Source organism: Lissotriton vulgaris, chromosome 5 (assembly GCF_964263255.1).
Source record: "Lissotriton vulgaris chromosome 5, aLisVul1.2, whole genome shotgun sequence".
In the NCBI taxonomy this organism is placed as follows: Eukaryota; Metazoa; Chordata; class Amphibia; order Caudata; family Salamandridae; genus Lissotriton; species Lissotriton vulgaris.
In genome coordinates this window covers 1447511879-1447531729 of record NC_141693.1, presented here as the reverse complement: position 1 = coordinate 1447531729, position 19851 = coordinate 1447511879, and positions in this window count along the sequence as shown.

Below are 19851 nucleotides of genomic sequence, written 5' to 3'. Positions count from 1 at the left end.
GTGACACCTCTCGCAGTTGATCTCCCAGGGGGGTACTGCAAGTCAATTTGTCCGACCACCCCAGAAACCTGTTCGCCTTCCTCCAGCACTGGACCACCACCTTAGTATGCACAGCCACTCTTTCCCCACTCTCCGGGCATAGAGCAAGTGCTCACAATTTCCCTTGGGCATTGCCAGTCTATCAACTCTATAGGCCGTTTCGGATCTGTCTGCATACACCCAGTCATTTACTACTTGAAGCTGGGAGGCCCAGTAATGCAGTCGCACGTACGGTAGTGCCAGGCCCCCATCGTATACCCCCCTAGTAAGTTTGGTGAGGGCTATTCTGGGAATTCCACCATTCCAGAGCAGTGCCCACACTGCCTGCGAGATATGTATGAATATTCCGTGAGGGTCAGGGTATGGTGTATTTTGTAGGTTATACAGCAGCCTCAGCAGGGCAAGCATTTTAATAGTGCTGCTTGGCCCATGAGGGAGAGCAGGAGGGATCTCCAATGGCTAACATCGGTCACAAGGCACGCCAACTGGGGTTCGAGGTTTTTATGGAAAAATTCCCCCACATCCCTGGTTATGTACACCCCTAAATATTTAAAGTCATCTGTCGTGACGGTGGCTGGCATCTGGCAGGGACCCGTGGGGGGACTGGCAGAGGAAAGATCACCCCCAATTCATAGTGTATCTGGAATAGCTGCAGAACAGTTCAAAAAGATGTAGCGCCTGCGCTATCGAATGGTATGGCCACGCCATTTATAGTATGATCTCATCAGTGTATAGAGAAATACGCTCCTCCCAGTCATCCGTCAGGGCCAGGCCCCAAAAAGACCCATCCCTCCTGATCCAGTGTGCCAATGGCTACAGGGCCAGGGCAGACAAGAGAGGAGACAAGGGGCAGCCCTGTCTGGTACCCCTCTTAAGGGGGAACACCCTGGGCACTGCCCCATTTACTCTAACCCGAGCCATCGGTTGCTCGTACAGGAGACGCACCCATGCACTGAAGGTGGTGCCAAAGCCAAATTTCTGAAGCACCATAAATAAGTAGGGTCATTCGATACTATCGAATGCCATTGATGCATCCAATGACATCAATGCTGTCTGTGTATCACCGACATCCTCCGTCATATATCACACTCCATAGAGACGTCGCAGGTTGTGACTAGTGCTCCTACGGGGCATGAATCCAGATTGGTCTATATGCACCAAGTCCGGTAGGACCGACAGCAGTCTGTCCGCCAAGGCCTTTGCCAGAACCTTGGCCTCCACATTGATAAGAGAGATGGGGCGGTACGAGGAGCAGTGGTCCGGTGGCTTCCCAACTTACAGATAGATTCATCATCGGCATGTTTTGCGAGTCTGTAATAGCGATTATTAAGGAATCGCTAATACAGACTCGCAAAATGGGATTCATGTAGAAATTGTAATATTTAATGCGATTTCTACAGCTTCCTTATTTGCGATTAGCTAATTGCTAATCGCAAATAAGGAATAACTCCCCATTCATTCCAATGGGCCTAAAGGCCCATAGGAATAAATGGGAAGACATATCAATGTGCGATTCGCTATTAGCGATTCGCATGTTGAGTTTGCGATTTCAAGGGTGCAGGGGTGTCCAAAGGACACCCTGTTGCACCCCTGAAATGATATTGGATGCTGGTGTTACGCACACACATGTTCCAAGGACATGTGTGTGTGTAACATACAACTTTGAAAAATGCACTTAAGTGCATTTTTCTAAGTTTCCGCTATTTACCACGAGGTTTGACTTCGCTGTAAATAGCGCCCCCAAAATTGCGAATTCGCAATTTTTAAATGTTTCATGAATTGCATTTAAGGAATCTCAAATAGAGATTCCTTAAATGCAATTCCTAGCAAATATGCGAATTCTATAATAGCGAATTTTGCTTTTGGGATGATGAATCCCAAATGCAAAAATTGCACTTGCAAAGGGCCAGATTCTCAGAATCTGGCCCTTTGCGAGCCGAATTTCCGTTGATGAATCTGGCCGTTAGTGAATAACCACTATCGTAGCTTCCCAATGACCGGGGGGGGGAGTGTACACCTCTCCCTAGCTACCATCAATTAATCAATCAATAGAATTTGTAAAGCGCGCTACTCACCCGTTAGGGTCTCAAGGAGCTACTGCTCGAACAGCCAGGTCTTGAGTTGTTTCCTGAAGGAGTGATGGTCCAGGGTCATCCGTAGGTGAGTGGGGAGGGAGTTCCATGTCTTGGCTGCCAGGTAGGAGAAGGATCTTCCTCCGACGGTAGATTTGCGGATTCGTGGGACGGAGGCGAGGGCGAGGCTGGCGGAACGGAGCTGGCGGGTGGGTGTTTAGAATGTGAGTCGGCTGTTGAGGTACTTCGGGCCCGTGTCGTGGAGAGCCTTGTGTGTGTGGGTGAGGAGTCTGAACGTGATCTTCTTGTTGACGGGGAACCAGTGCAGGTCTTTCAGGTGGGCCGAGATGTGGCGGGTGGTGGTGAGTCGTGGTTCTCCTGAAGCTGAAGTGGACGCAGTTGTGGTCTGTCCAGTGTAGTCCGGTTGAGTGGCTGAAGGAGATGTGCTTGCTGGAGAAGATGGGGTCAAGCGTGTGGCCGGCGTAGTGGGTGGGGGTGTTCACCAGTTGCTTGAGTCCGAGGTTGGCGAGGTTATCCAGCAGGGCGGCGGTGTTGCAGTCCTTGTTGTTCTCCAGGTGGAAGTTGAGGTCCCCTAGGAGGATGTAGTCTGTGGAGGTGAGGGCTTGCGGACTGACGAAGTCAGCGGTGGCTTCGCTGAATTGTGTGCGTGGTCCCGGGGGTCTGTAGATGAGGGTGCCTCTGAGGGTGGGTTTGGGGTCGGTGTGTATCTGAAAGTGGAGGTGCTTGGCGGCGGTGAGGGTGTCGTCGGAGTTGGTCATGATGCGGATGGTGTTTCTGTGGACGATGGTGATGCCTCCTCCGGTTTGGTTGATGCGGTCCTTCCGGGTGATCTTGTAGCCCTCCGGGATGGCTATGGCGATGTCGGGGCTGAGGAGGCCTTCATCCATGTTTCTGTGAGGAAGGCGACGTCTGGTGATGTTGAGTCGAGGAGGTTCCAGAGTTCGACAGCGTGCCTGTGAACGGAGCGGGTGTTGAGCAGGATGCACTTGAGGTGGTTGTTGCTGGGGCTTGGCGTGGCGGGTGCGGTGCAGGTTCGGAAGCAGGTGAATTGGCAGGCTTGGCAGGTGAAGGGTCCGTGGGCGTGTTTCGGGGGGCTCGGTAGCAGGCGGGGTTCCGGCCGGCATTGAATGCATGGAGGGTTGCAGCGTCGTAAGTCCGTCGGGTGGGCTGGCATCGTCGAGGACCAGGAGTTCTGGTGCTGGGCGCGGTCCAGATGCGGACTGGCGCAGATGGGCTTGCCTTTGGTGCGCCTTCAGTGCACAATCGGCCCACCCGCTGCACGCGTCCGCTGCGCGTTCGCCGTGCGGCCGCCATATGAGGGGCTGAGGGAGGGAGGAGCAGCTGTGAGGCGGGAGCGGGGTGGCGAATGGGAACGGCGGGGGCGGGGCCGCAGGGAGCAGCGGCGGGAAGCAGAGGGCGAAGCGGGAAGCGGAGGGCACAGAAGCCAAAGGGGGAACGAGGGGAACCAAAATAACAGAATACAGAAGGCAAGTGGAACGAGGGGAAAAATGGCGAAATTACAGGCACAAAGGAAACGAAAAAATACAGAAATAAAACAGCGGTCGCAGCACACAGCACGGGGAAGACCACACGGTGGCTAGGGGGGCGACCTACCTGGTGACAGGGTCAAGGGTCGCTCCCTTTACCACCGTGCGGCCTCCATATGAGGGGCTGAGGGAGGGAGGAGCAGCTGGGAGGCGGGAGCGGGGTGGCGAATGGGAACGGTGGGGGGGCGGGCCGCAGGGAGCAGCGGCAGGAAGCAGAGGGCGAGGCGGGAAGCGGGAGGGCACAGAAGGCAAAGGGGGAACGAGGGGAACCAAAATAACAGAATACAGAAGGCATGGGGAATGAGGGGAAAAACAGCAAAATTACAGGCACAAAGGAAACAAAAAAATACAGAAATCAAACAGCGGTCGCAGCACACAGCACGGGGAGGACCACGCGGTGGCTAGGGGGGACCTACCTGGTGTAGCTACCGAGAACCTCTGGATAAGGGGTTTATGCTGACATTTGCCTGGCTCTTATAAATGTCTATCGGGAGCCCGTTGGGTCCAGGTGCTTTTCCGGATTGTAATGAATTAAGTGCTTTACTAATTTCTTCTTCTGTGAGGTCTGCTTTGAGGCAGTCACTCTGCTCACAGGACAGGTGTGGCAGCCAGAAATCCTGCAAGAATTCAGCACAGTCCCCTCAGTTCTAGCGCACACTGGTGAATACACCCTTTCAAAAAGGGACGCAAACGCCTCCGCTATGGCCATTCTGTTGGATACTGGAGACCCAGACTCGTCTCATCACCTGCGCTACCCATGAGTGCTCCCTATCTTGCCGCTCTACCAGGCCAGCAACTTTAGGGACTTATCTCCCACATCATTAAGCCGGCGTAGTGTGGCCAGTGCATAAGCCTGTGCCTCCTCTTCTGCTAGGGAACGAAGCTCCCATTGTTTAAGTGTCAGTCTGTGATGGAGGTCTACAGAGGAGGCGGTACCAGCCTCTCCTTCCAATGTGCAATGTTTTGTTCAATTTGGCCGATCCACAGGCGCTCCTCCTTCTTTTGGGCACCAATCAATGCCTGTGCCTTCCCCCTCAACACCGTTTTGTAGGCTTCCCACAGCATTACTGAGAGTCCACCGAACCCTGGTTTTCCTCGAAATAGAGCTGCGAGCCCTCTCGGAGTTTGTCGCCTACAAACTGATCACGGAGACGCCATGGGTCAATCCTCGGGAAGAAGGCACTGTTGATGAACGGGCCCTGAAATGTGACCGCTACCGGCACGTGGTCTGAGATTCTATGGGCCAAGATGAAGGGGTCAGTAAAGGCTCCCATCTGATCGGAGCGGGCGAAGAAATTGTCGAGCCAGGAAGATGTCGTATGCCGGGCTGAGTAAAATGTATATTGCCTGCTAGTTGGGTGGTGCGCGCGCTACAGGTCGCTAAGGCCCATCACTGTGACTAGGCCCCGCAGGCCCCGCTCCCCCCTGTATCCAGATCCATCCCCTGACCGGTCCACATCAGCAGTCATCACCGCATTCATATTGCCCCCCAATAGGAGAAGCCCCAGGGAAGATCCGCTAGGAAGGAGCCCAGCCGTGGTAGCATAGATGTGTGTAGGCCTGGCAGGATATAACAGGAGCAAAAGACTACTGTGTGACCCTCCCACTGCACCGCAGCCGCGACAAGGCAGCCCGCATCGTCGGACCACGTGCCCAGCAGGACCGCTGGCATGGCATTATGGATCAGGATGCCCACCCCCCTGTAGCCGGATGTGAACCCTGAGTGAACAACCAATTTATAACCAAAGCAGTCAAGGGCTTTACATCTGTTCCCAGCCAGGTGCGTCTCCTGGATGAGGACCACATCTGAAGCATGTCTTTTAAGGTATTGTAGGATTAGGGTCCTCTTGATTTTGTTACCCAGCCCGTTTACATTCCACGTCCATGTGATACCCTTAGTTTGTGAACCCATTACAGACAAAAAAAGTTGACCGCATCGGATAAGTGATAGGACCTTTTGTTACTATGGTCAGAACACCACGTACTAAAGGACATCACTGGACTCGAGCATAACATACCAACCCCTGAAATAAACCCCCACCCCCTTCTCCAACACCTCCCACCCTGCCTCCCTGCTAGATGGTTCCCCAACCTCCCATCTTATGAACATGCAGAGTGCCTTTCCCCATCACATCCCAACACAACATGTAAGAGGAAACATGCACTTGCAGTCAGCCAGAAGAATTATACAAGACTAACGAATGTCCCACCCCATGATCTTTTTGGTAATAGGGCAATCCAGTGGGATGTTGCGACGGTCAACCCCCTGTTGAGGTCGTCCCCCCTGACAAAGTTGTGCACCTCCCATGGCTTTCAACCCCTGGAGCCCCTTCTTAAGAGTCCAACAGTTCTCACCTAGAGAGGCTCCGTACTTTTCCAGTATCCCCCCTCCCTACTATGCCTCTACATACGTCGAGATCTCTGGGCCAAGGAAAAGAAATATCATTAAGTCTCTGTGGCTTCACAACCCCAAATTACTTCATGGCACTCTTCTCGGGGCCCTGATTGCCCGCTATGGGTCTCACAGTGTTGTCCGAGTTCTGCTCATCTGGTGGCTGGTTCGATCTCTGGGGGTTCAGTAGTAGGGACCTCTCGGGCAAACAGGTTCTGCTTAGCTGTAAAGGGAGAAACTGGGTCTCTAACCACTCTTCGGCCCGGTCGCGGCCTCAGGACAGCACAAGTGCGGCAGGCAGCCCCCTCTGGGCTAGTCCCCGTCTCACCAGATGCCAGAAGACTTTAGGCACTGTCCACAGCACGCAATGGGAAGAGCACAAGGCCCTCCCTTCTCGGAGCACATTGCGCTCTCCCCGGTAGCCCCAGGCTTCTCGGGCAAGAGAAGTCAGTTCAGCTGTGAGGGTAGAAACCGGGTCACCCTCACTCTTCTGGCCCGGCTGCCACCTCAGACCAGCGTGCATGCAGCAGGTATCCCCTCAGGGCCAGTCCCGGTCACACCAAGTGCCTCCTTCAACAACGTTAGTCGCTGCCCACAGTACCCTGTAGTAATAAAGAGCTGGAGCTTTGCAGGCGATTCTGTGGAATCCCAGGCCCTCGCTAGTTCTCGCTCCCAAGCGGGGGGGGGGGGGGGGGGGGGATGTTGCGGTCAGCCAAAGCACTGTCGGTTCATGAAACGGGCCGGAACCACACCCCTGATCTGGATGGTCACTTGATCCGGTGCCTCCTTCATGGCCGGCCCCGCTGATACAGGCCGCTCGCCGCCATCAGCCTTCCTCGTGGTCACGCCGCGCCAAACACGCACTCAGAAGGTATTCTGCAGGGACGCCTCCCGCTGCGCACGATATACGCACACAGCCGCTGCCTGCCAACGGTCCGGAAACAGTGGGGCGATATGCTGATGAACCTCCAGGCCAGTGTCCACGGCCTCAAAATCCAGTGGCAGCGGTGTCAGGGTGCCATTTTGTTTGTGCAGGGGGGAGCTACGCCACTCACAGTTTTCCGGCACGAGCGGTCAAAGACGGACGCTTCGAGCTTCCTCGGTGGGACCCTGGTCTCTGTGGAACAGATCTCCAGTGTTTCATCTCGAATTGCCCACGGATGATGACGGATGGCGGGTCTATGTGCTGACTGCTAGCGGCGCTCTAGCAACCTGCGGCCATCTTCTGCGGCTGCAAGCCACGCCCCTCCCGGATAATATTACTATGAGATGTGAAGTATGACAGGAAACATGGGTCGTGAATGACCAACCATGATATTGTGAAATGTATGATCCATGTTGTGTTTTGAGAAATAAACCGCAGCCTTCATACACCATAAACTTGTGTCCTCCAAATGATGTGAAGGAAAAGTGGGTGTAAAGAATGGGACATGGAAAAGAGAGGGAGAGTGAACTCGCAGGCCTTGAGGGGTTGAGAAGGTGCCTAGATGAGAGGCTCATGGAGGACAAAGAGAGGCCTGAGTGAGAGGTTTCGGGTGTCCCCTGAACGGATGAATCACCAAACAGTGGAGAGAGCAAAGAAGGAGGCATTGGGGAGAATGAGGGTTGCAGGGAGAATGCCGGACACAATGGACCTAGAAAATTAAGAGGTCGTGTACAGAGTGGAAAAACAAAAAGAGCATGAAAACAGAGGGCACCAAATTACAAGAAAAAGCTGTACAAACTTCTTCATGAGTGACCGGAGACCGTTTCTGAAGCAAATTTATATTTTTACTGGAATGCCAAGATTCCTTGTACCTCTCCAGGGCACTAAGGTCCTCAATTCGAATTCCCCATATTTAGGTGTAGACAGGGCTTTAAGTGTCTAAAAGCGGCATGGCCAAAGAAGTGTAACAATAAATCATTTCCAAGAGACATGGCTTATGTAATTAAGGGCATAGGTTAAAACCTTAGCTAAAATCCTGTACTTCACACAGCATGCCACCTGACTTGTACTTGAGTTCCACTCTGTGGTAGTTATTGCACCCAGACACATCACACAATTAAGGACATATGCCTAAAATAAGCCAGACCTATAGACTTTTCCAATGCTTGTTAGTATCAGATAAATTAGTTAAATAATTAGAATTGCATTTGAAATTATTGAGGCCTGTCGAAGGGGTTATGGTCTGAAAAGTGTCGCAATAACTCCTGTTGTTCCCTTCATACCACTCTCCTCTACAGACTCGTTGTGAAACACTTACACTCTTTTTCTCACCACATTGTTCTTAAATCCTCCACATACCCATTCCACTCCTCATCTCTTACCTCTTCCACACCATCCTTTCACTCGCCTATTTGCATGTAACTTGCATCTCATTCACTTCACAATCTCCCACATACATTCACATGGAAGCTGCTCTTTTTCTCCTATTTTTGCCCTTTCAATACTCCAAGAGCTCTGTACCTCTCACACACTTAAACATAGAATCAAAATTACGATTGGCTCATGTCAACATTGCTGTAGGGGCTCTGCAGAAGGGCAAAATATTTCATAAGCATGCATTCTGAACTCCTTTCATGACTCACTGACATGCAATGGGAGAGGCTTGCACTATCTCCATCCTCAATTCCAGAGCTCTCAATTGTTGCCCAGTATAAGCACCCATACACAATCTAAGCTCACAAAGACCCCTACAGACAAGCTAGTTCACACAATGAACAATCACAATAAAATATTAATATGCTGCATGTACAAACTACAGAAAAATGGCACCATAGAATAAGAAAATACACTTAGGGAAGTAATTTAAGTAATACATGTGAAATGTAAAAGTAGCTACCTCACTAACATGGAATACCTTCAACGCCTTAATTGCTGACGTCATCCAAGTGCTGAGCCCTTTTTTGGCTATTTGTAGTTCTTTGTGCTTACTCCTCCATAAAAATCTTTTCACATAAGGTATTCAAGCAAAAGTATTTTCCTTTTTCCTACCATCATGGGAATTCTAAGTGTGCCAAGGGCTTGTGGATTCCCCAGTAGGGGACCAAGAAAGTAGAGAAAATATGGCTTTTATTTTGTCTTGCAAGAAATTGGACATTTCTGAAATATAGACACCTATGGGTGTTCAGGGTCATGTTACTTGTGTCTTTCTAAGTAGGTTTTCGCATCCAGAAGCCATTGCAAACCTCAAATTTTAGTAAAAACACACATTTTCCTTACATTTTTATGAGGGAAGTTCTGGAAACTGTCGCCCAGCATTCCCTCACATCTCCCGAATAAATGGCACCTTACTTGTGTGGGTGGGCCTACTGCCTATGACAGGAAATGGCCCCAAAAGCAGCATGGATAGGTCACCCAGGGAAACCTACAAATCCCACACAATTGTGTAAACTAGACACTGAGGGAGTGCATGGTAGTGTGACTTGCATGCCTCCTAGAAGGTTTTCTTACTCAGAAACCCTTGCAAACCTCAAAGGTTAGCTAAAAAAACATGTCACTGGGCTAGTTCTCCTGCTGCCTCCTGGGTCCAGGAGATTTTCTGTCCCCAAGAAGAACAAATGGGAGGTTTTAATTCCCCCCCTCGGGTGGATCGGGGGTATTTACCAAAAATCTGCCCCTGGAGTACAGAAAGCCCAATAGTCACCTTGGTAAATATAGGCCCAACAAAAAAGGGAGTGGGGGTGGGTTACCCAGGCATTGCACCATGCCCACACCCCTGAAAGGATGCATCAGTCTTCTACCCCTCTAGGGGTGGATTGGGGGCCTTTACCAAAATCATCAATGGTTTTAGCCACATTGCACACCCCTGTCAGTCCTTTATGCATGTTTTAGTGCAATTCCACCGGAGTCCAGAAGCAATATAAATAGCTTTTATACAAGCAGAAACAGAAACAATTTTGAACTTGAACCCACCCAGTCAATAAGTTCCAAAGATGAACATGCCAATCTCAAATACAATTTCACAACTTCTTTATTTTTTCATTCCATCAAGAATAAAAAATAGCCATTAACCTTCAGGGCTAAATTATGTACAGTCTCAATACCATTCTTCATTGTATCGACACAAGTTCGTCATTGTAACATCCACAGTAATTATACAATCGTGTTTGAACTCGAAATGACACTTGCCCATTCAAACCTACAGATTAGCGCGGTGTTGATCTTGCGGTGACTTTTTCTCACAAAATGTTCATACATTTACTGTGGATATTATTCTGAAGAACTCTAATCAATACTTTATCTGGAGACGAGCTAGTGAGTGTCGAAGAAGTCCAAGATAGAGTAGGCTACCATAATGTAGGTGAGAAATAATTAGAGCCTGAATTATGGTCTTACATGTATAGTCAGGAAGGAGGGGGATGGTTTTCCTGAAAGTTCGAAGTAATGAAAAACAGGTTGAGACAACTCGGGTGATTTGGTTAGCAAAGGTCAAGCTCTGATGAAATTGAAAGGCTAGATTTTTCGTTTTAGGTACTGGAACTGGTGCTGAGAAAATATCAGCTGCCCACCATGCTGTCAGCCAGATGGATAATTATAGACAGAACAACAAAACCTCTGTCTTATCGCTGGTTATCTTAAGACACATTTCATCCATTCAGCTAAAGAAAACATACTGGTATAAAATCTTTTTAGTGGCAGTAAAGTCTTGTATGTAATCATTTGTATGCTATCTGCATATGTCATAGAGGAGGGGCAATGTAGATGTTAAATAGGGCCGGACTTAGGGAGGAGCCCTGAGGGGTCCTAAAGGGAACAGGAAACACAGCAGATTTTAAGGAAGGAGGGTAACCAATTGAGTTCTTTCAGAAAGAAAAGCAGAATCATCCAAAGGCTTTGTTACAGATTCCTATACTTTGAAAACGAGAGATGAGATTGGCATGCAAGACTGTGTCAGATATGTTAGAGCGAAAAGTTTTGTTGTGCTGTGCAGGTCACGCTGTCTGTGGCAGAGCTTCCTCTCGCTTGAGCACGTAGGTGCGAGCCACGTCCGCTGTTCCCTGTCAGCGGGCGAAGGCGGCACCTGAGGTGTATATAAGGGAGGGATACGCATTTGTAACGCGCTTCATGTTCCAGTATGGATCCCGCCAGGCCTTCTCCGCTTACGCAGCAGCTCTTCTGTCCCTCTGTTGACCGCAGTTGGCTCTTGACCTTGCTTCGCTCTGGGTTGCAGGGGCTTCCTTGTTACCTTTTTCTTCCTGGGTGTTTGGTGCTCTTCCAGAGCACTTTGTTACGTAGTGTCTGCCGGTTGGCAAGCATTGTTTCATTTTCGTCGAAGCCTCTTAACCCTTTGATCCCTCTCAACATTGTTTCTTTTTTGTCGAAGCCTCTTAACTCTTGGCTCCCTGGCAACATTGTTTCTTTTAAGTTGCAGTCTCTTAACCCTTGGCTTCCTGGCAACATTGTGTCTGATGGTCTTATGATTAGAGGTGTGCTTCTTAGGGTCTGCTTAGTTTCTGTTAATTCTCTTCTTGTGGAAAAAAGGAACAAAGAGACTAGGTTATTAGTCTTGGATATCTCACTTTTGTTTTTTTTAAAGTGACCCTGCACTTTTTGCCCTCTTTTTTCTGTGCTCTCTCCTGTCCAGGGAATTTTTTTTGATTTTTCCCTAATTCAGGAGCTACGGATATTTAATTTTATAAAGGGTCCGATTCACTCCTGTGGTTCTTTCAACATAGGTTTGTGTACTAAATTGTTCATCTCTTGTTTAATGTCAAACTTCTGCAGTCCTTTTCACGCACTGAACATTGTCCTTCCATTTAGACACTGGGAGTATTCTACAGTCCTTGGGATTTGTTTCCCCCTCATGTACTTGATATATTCCTTTACAGGTATCTCATTAGAACTAAAGGGTTAACATGCAGCCAGTTACTGGTAGTCTTGATTCATACTTACCTTGTGTTTTCTCGGACAGGAATCTGGGAATCGCCCCACAAAGCTCCAGTGGATGTTTACCTCTTCTTCCTTCCCTTGTTTTGTTTCCCTCCTTCCCCACCTTCCCTTTTTTGCTTTGACCTAGTTGGGCAAAGGAGGTAGGTGAGGGAAGTTGGGACTTAGCATCGCTTCCATTGATTTCGTCCCTGCAGTAAACCAGGTGAGCCTCTCAAGTTTGCTCTTTCATTTGTAGGGGTCCTTTATAATCATGGGTAGTCTGCACCCACATATAATCCTTTATTGTATTAACTTAGGCCATTAGAACGTGAACTGTAATAACATGAAAGGTGATGTGTTAGAAATATTATCGGTACAAAGGTGAAGAAATTAACGTTGCAACTATGTGTATTTAGCTGAAAACGTCAATGTGCAGAATTCGTACATGTCTCTGACAAAGTATTCACACAATTGATGTGCTTATGTAACATGTTAATTTTGATGTGCTCTGTAATAACATTCACTTTATGCGTAATTTCATGAGGCCTTGTTCCATTTCTTATTTTGACCGATTTCTGTAGGCCTGAAATGTATTTTGTCCCCTGGAAGGTCTCACATTAGATTTACTAGAGAATTTCATGTGCATGTTGGATTTGTTCTTTCTCACTTTTCTGTTGCAGGTGGAGAATACTTTCTTGTTAGCTAGAATAATGTCTTTGTTTTATGAGTTAGGCAGTAGGGAGAAGAGGATACATTGAGCGTTGATAATGATAATAAGGAACTGTAGTATTTTATCATCTCAGCAAGTCAGGGAATCAAGGTCATCTTGCAGAGGCCTGGGAGCATAGATGCCGGGTGGAAAATTACCTACAAGGAGGTGGCTTGGCTGGATGGTGTAATGCTGCAATGCATCTTGGGATACTACCTGCGAAAGTGAAGTATCAAAGTTAGGGACAGTGTTTGGGGACTTCTGCCTTGCATTGAGAGAGAGAGCATCCTAGAACAAGCTTTGTAGCTTTATGCTACTCAACCCATCTAACTTGAAGAGACTTCTAAGGAAGACTTCACACACTTACACCTTTATGGATCTTACCTTGGGAAATGATAAGTAGGGATGCCACGCTAGTGGTAGTGTAGTGACAGACTAATGCTTTATACTCACAAACCTCCAATGAAGGGGAATCTCAACGTTTATGCTATTATTTTCTGTATTCTGATTCCCAAACTGATTATTCTGTGCATGTTGTATCACTTAACTTCACCTATAGGTTTGGCTTTGTATTAGTCCCAGTGTATTTCTACACCCTCATTTTGATGTGCTTGTATGTCCAACTGTTCTTAGCTTTGTAAAAACGAACTAAATCTAACTGGGAGTCTGTGATTCTTCGGAGTCGTAATTGATTGGAACTGTATGATTGAATTACCAATGATTTCTCTCGCCTCCATGTTTTCATGCTGATAAAAAGAGTCATCAGCCTAGGGTTCCAGAGTAGATCTAGAACGTGAAACCCGGCTCCTTCAGTTGGTAGCAGCGTAGGATGGCTATCAAATGAAGTGGGCGAGAATTTAGAAAACTCTAGAAAAGACCTAGCTCTCTATAGCCCCAAATTAGAGACTAATGATCGAGAGCGGAGAACAACGGACTTTGGCGTAGACCGACAGAGATTGATGGTACAGCGAGAACTGCCGTGAACAGAGGAGTGAGTATCAATAGGGATGTGTCATGTGTTAGATTGTGGGAGTGTGTTGATTGTATGATGTCTGGTGGAGATTGTGTGAAAGTCGAGTGAATGTGGTTTCGGGCCGGACATGGTCCAAAGTTTGTGATTTGAGTTTCAGGCCCCAAAGTGGCCTAAGATCCCGGAATATATTAAGTGGTGTAGAATACACCGACTTGTGGCAATTGTCTAACTGCAGGATTGAGGACTTGTCATGAGACATCATTGGCCATTCCACCTAAGACAGGGAAATTTGAGTGAAGGGGACGTGTGAGAGAATCGTTTGGTAAACCTTGAGTACAGGGGTGGACTATATTGATTCAGATGAGGGTCACTGTGTGTGAGTGATTGAATTCTATTGATCTCTTAGAAAGACAGAAAATTGTGGAGTTGTGATTGTGTGAGTGAAAATGACCAGAGAAATTGTGAAGGAGGGTGAGCCGCTGCAAGGAGGAAAAGGTGACGTCAGAGTGTTCTGCACTGTGATAGGTCTGTTGGTGTAATGCCAAGCTGGGATTGGTTGGTAGTCATCAAAAAGTTGTAATTGAGAAAATCTTGTCAGTTGAAGGAAAAATCTGATTTAATCGTACGATGCTTTAGGGTGTTACAGGATCTCTGCAGGGGAGATCGGGGTGTGGTTACTCAAAGGGGTGAGGAAGCACCACCCAATGATAAGCCAGCATATTACATGGCAACAAATGTAGGACTCTATAGTTTTATTTCAAAAGTGGCACAAGATCACTGAAAAAAGAGGGAGATTTGGCTTTTCTGCGTTATGGTTAATTACGATGGAAGTGTTGTATCTGTTGAGGGGAGTGATGTCTTCAATACGGCCTCCACCTAGAGTTTGAGGCATTAGATGCATGGATGCGAGCAGCACAGGCAAAAAACAGGACGAGATTCCATGGAAAAATTAAAAGGGAAATTAAGACATATCAGGATGTGCCATGGGACGCACAACTACCCCAATGCCAGCATCTGCAGAGCCCTCGAGAGTACATGTTGGGTCTAGTGCCATACGATCTGTTTCATTAGCGTACTCAAATTCAGATTTGAGAATGTGGGAAGCTCCCGTCAGGGGACCCATGTGAAGGATAACAGAAGTAGGTGCAGGTCAGGAAACCTCTGGAAACCAGCATATCCTCCAGACCCCAACTTCAAAGAACTTTCAGAGAAATTGGTGTAGTGAGGGATAAGGAGAGAGTAGCACGTTGAGTCATGATACATTCAAGGCTGAGGTGAAAGCGAAATTGCTAGACATAGTGAGGCTGAAGACTGAGGTGGATGAAATAATCAGTGGGAACTTGCTTTTGGAGAGGATAGCAGTGACCCACTACCACCCCCAAACTTCAAAGAAATAAATGCTGCCATTCAACCACTATGGTCTAAGATTGTTAATGCCTCCCTCCTGCAAGGCAATATCCCCGACTGCCTTAAAGTAGGGCAGGTTACCTCATTCTAAAAAAACCTAATGCAGTCAGTTCAGAACTTACCAACTTCAACTCTGTACCCACATTGAGACCTTCCAACTCTTGTACCAACTTCAATCGTGTTTTCTTCAAGGTCACAGCACCAAATCTGCACTCAATCACATCATGGATGACATAGTAAAAATGCTAGACGACAATGAATCATGTCTTCCTAAGCCTTCGATACAGTTAAACACAACATCTTGCTATCCACTCTCGAATGAAGGATGGAGCTATCAGGGCCTGTACTGCACTGGTTTACATCATTCCTACACAATAGAACCCAGAGAGTCAAGGTAAATCAATCACTCTCTAAGCTGTCAATATGGGTGACCTCAGGGGTCTGCTTTTTTACCCATTCTCTTCAATTCATTCTTAGAACCACTTGCAAATGCTCTGAACTCTGGGAACATTCTTTATCACATGTATGCAGATGACACTCAACTGTATCTGAAAATATCCACCCCAGAAGATTTCATTTCCATCAACTCTACCTTGTTGAACACGCAAAACTGGCTCACTGATAACCATCTCAACCTCAACACTGCCAAAACAGAATTCCTCCTCATCGCTCCCCCCAAATACACTCCCAAGATCACCCTCTGGATGAAGCATCTAACAGACTTCAACTGCACATCTCACATTATTGAGTCCGCTAAATTCCTTGGCGTCACTCTAGACAAACACCCAAATATGTGGAATTATATCAGCAATGCTACCAAGGGAGTTAATCACCAAATGAGAATTCTAAGGAAACTCAACCCTTCCTACCACTCAATGACTTTAAACTTGCAGTCCAAGATCTTGTATTGCCTAGACTTGACTACGGAAGCTCCACTCTTTGCAGTCTTCCTTAACACAACACAGCCCCCCAAGTGCCTCACTTATTGCTATGTCCAGATTGATAACCGGTACTAAAAGAAAGGGTCACATATCTCCAGCCCTAAAAATCTCTAAAATGGCTCCCGTCCGAAGCAAGAATTCTGCTAAAGATTGCGTGCATGACTCATAAATCCCTACATTTCAAGACCCCCATACCTCTGGCGCATAAGCTTGAGTTATCAGGGGGATGCAGACATTCACGAAGTGCAAACTCACTACTACTGAAACCACAGATCTGTAAAAAAAAAGAGAACGAGCTACAGAGCATTCTTGGGCATCATCCAGAAGATATGCAACTCTCTGCCACTGGAAGTCCGTTGAATCTCATCTACCTCTTCATTCAAAAATGAAGTGAAAACTATACTAATAAATAGGTTTTTGCCCTAAGACACAGTATGTTTTATTATTTATCTATCTGTCTATTACTCCGATGCTCTGATTATCCACTACTCTTGTGTCCAACTATTGACTACACCTTTAGCATGCTACTCCCATATACTGAATGATTGTTCCTACTAATGTATCCCACATCCGCAAAGATGTGAAGCGCTCTGATACCCTCTTGGGCCTTGTTCACTGTATACAAAACTTTATAAATAAATAAAGTAAATAAATAGAAATTTACTAACAGGATTACCTATTGTTTGTGGCGAAGGATGTCACCCGTAAAGCAAGAGGAGCACATGAGAAATTGACAGAATTGTCCCAAAAATATTATGTAGACCTGTCCAAAATGAAAATGATACAGGGAAACCATAGGTTGAATTACAGTGATCAGGAGCTGGAAGAGAAAAGGGTAAGTGGCTTGAAAACACACATTCGAGAGTTGATTATTGGGATACGTGCATGGAGCATGCTTGACAAATGGGAGGAAAGATGGTCAGGGAAAAAGAGAGTTAGGAAGGTAAAGGGAGATATACCACCTCCAGGAGGGGGGACACAAGGAGTTGGGGCTTGTCCACCGCGAGAGGTGCCAAGTGGAGGGTATGTGCCTTGGAGCAAGGGGGATTTGGCAGCGTTCACAAATTATTTTCCTCTGCAGAGGGAGCTGGCTGCTGAATAGTATAAGCAAGTTGATCGCTTTGTAAAGATTTAGAAGGTGCTGTGGATTGACCTGAATACATTGTTTGATACTGTGGTTCCTAGTGATTTATTGTCTGCTTGTAAGATTGGCCTTTTGCTGAACCAGACAGAGATCCTAAAACTCACGGTCCTTCACCTTTGGTCATGAAAAAGTTTGAACAGGTAATTACATGGTTACAGTCTAAAATAGTTCCACAAGATATTGATTTGATTAAGATAGCTCGAATGTATGTGGAGGCAGACGTAGGCAGGTGTAGGCGGTAATCCCATTATATTCTTGTCTGACCCTGGGGCTACCCAATCTACTGTGAGATCTGCAGTAGTCCCAAACCTAGCCCTCTCAGGACAATTGATCCAAGTTGTCCGAGTTGCCAATAGGAGAATGACTAATCCATTGAAATAAGAAATATGTGTGAAAATAGGAGCTTTTCAAGATCAACACCAATTTGTGGTGTGCGATTAGAGTCCAGTCTGTTTGCTAGGACGTGATCTCTTTTGCAAACTGAATTGTACCATCTATTGCACACCCAAGGGGGTAGGACTACAGACTAATGATGATGACATTGCTTTCAAACTGGCGAACCAGAACCACTGTCTAGATATGTTTCCCGTACTAACAGTGGATGACATGCCATGGGACTTGAGAGGCACTGTCTCTCCTGTGGGAAGAGATAAGATTGATCAGAGGAGTTGAGCCAGTTCATATACAGATTAAGACAAATGCAGAATTTCCAAGAATACCCCAATACACCCTGACACCGGAAATGGTGGCAGGGATTATGCCTGTGAGTGATTCCATGATTTCGCAAAGCATTCTGAAAGAGATAATAGAAAGTCTATGCAATTCACCCATAGTCAGGTTACAAAAGCAGAGCGATAAATATCACATAGTTCAGGATTTGAGAAAAATCAATGCGTTTGTGAATCCATGTTGTTCCGTAGTACCGAATCCATCTGTGATACTGTTTCAGATTCCTTGAGAGGCTGAATGGTTTACTGTGATTGACTTGTGTCAGGCATTTTTCTCCATCCCATTACATGAGGAAAGCCAATGTTTATTTGCTTCCCGGCTGGAGAATTGTGTTTTAACATGGTGTCGTATTCCACAAGAGTTTACTGAAAGTCCATCCATCTTTAACCATATTTTGAAAAAGAACCATGGAAGCGTGGTGCTGCCACAGAATTCAGTGCTCGTGCAGTACATTGACGACTTCTTGATCGCATCAGAGACAGAAGAGGCTTGTAGATGCCGTTGCTCTATTGAACCATTTGGCAGAAAATGGACACAGAAAGGCAAGAGAAAGGTTTTACCGGACCGCATTGAGGCAATCATGAAAATGAATGCACCTACCATACAGAAGGAAGTCAGGGTGTTTCTGGGAATGGTTGCCTACTCCCGACAATGGATTCCAAACTTCTTGTTGAAGGCGAAGCCCCTACAGAGAATGTCACATAAAGATATGAGCAATCCGGTACCCTGGGATAATGATTGCTTGGTTGCCTTCTTGGAGCTGAGGGAATGCCATTGTCGCACTCCAGCTCTCGGAATGCCTGATTACAACAAAGCATTTTCACTATTCTGTTGTGAAAGGGAGGGTTGTACTCTATCCGTGCTTACACAGACACATGGGGGTGTCCGTAGACCAGTGGCCAATTTCTCAGCTACATTAGATCCTGTAGCTTCAGCATTGCCCGGATGTCTCAGATCCATTGCTGCAACAGGTATCAGCATTGAAAGGTGTGAAAGTATTGTGATGGGTCATCCTCTACTGTTTATGTTAAACTGTCAGTTGAGCTCCTGATGACGAGAATCAAAACACAGCATTTGATGAACAATAGACTTACCATATATGAACAAATCTTGTTAGCTGCTGAGAACATCACCTTGAAGAGGTGTTCTGTGATAAATCCAGCTACTTTGATGCATATTCCAAATATGGATGGGGAAGATTGTGAAGACCATTACTGTCTGGATGTGACTGAACTTTGTACCAAACCGAGACCCGAAATTGTAGATGAACCTATACCTGAATCTGATCAAGTCCTTTTTGTTGATGGTTCTTGCTTGAGAGACAGTGAGGGTTACCTAAGAGCAGCTTTTGCTGTAAACACCATTTCTGGAATTGTGGAAGCTGCTTGTTTAGAAGGAGTATACCCCGCGCAAGTAGCTGAAATCATTGCTTTGACCCTTGAATGTCTTGCTTCCGATCAAATCCGAGTCACCATCGAAACTGATAGCCAGTACGGTTTTGGTGTGGTTCATGACTTCAGACACCTATGGTCACAGAAGGGGTTCTTAACCTCATCAGGATCTCCCATTAGGAATGGGGAGAATGTGAGACAACTGTTAGAAGCCTTGCAGCGAACAAAGGAAGTGGAAGGCATGAAGTGTGCTGTCCATGGGAAAGGGGAAGATTTTGTGACCATAGAGAACAGATATGCAGACAAAGTAGTCTGCTTTTGTGCAAGTCATGCATGCATTTTTAATGGGGAATATTCTGGCGAGAGCACCGAGAGAACCGAGCTCAGCATGATGCTAGCCATTTCAAATACCTGGGATGAAGTCAGGGGTCTGCAGGGAGAAATGTCAGATCAAGAACAGGTCGGTTGGATCAGAGCAGGATGTGAGAAAAGGGAAGATGGTATTTGGGTTTCAACTGATGGCAGAGAAGTGTTGCCAGATTGTCTACTGAATCCTATGGCGAGACAGATTCATGGAGCAGTTCACATTGGGAGAGATGCATTGGTGCGAGTGTTCAGACAAACATGGATTAACC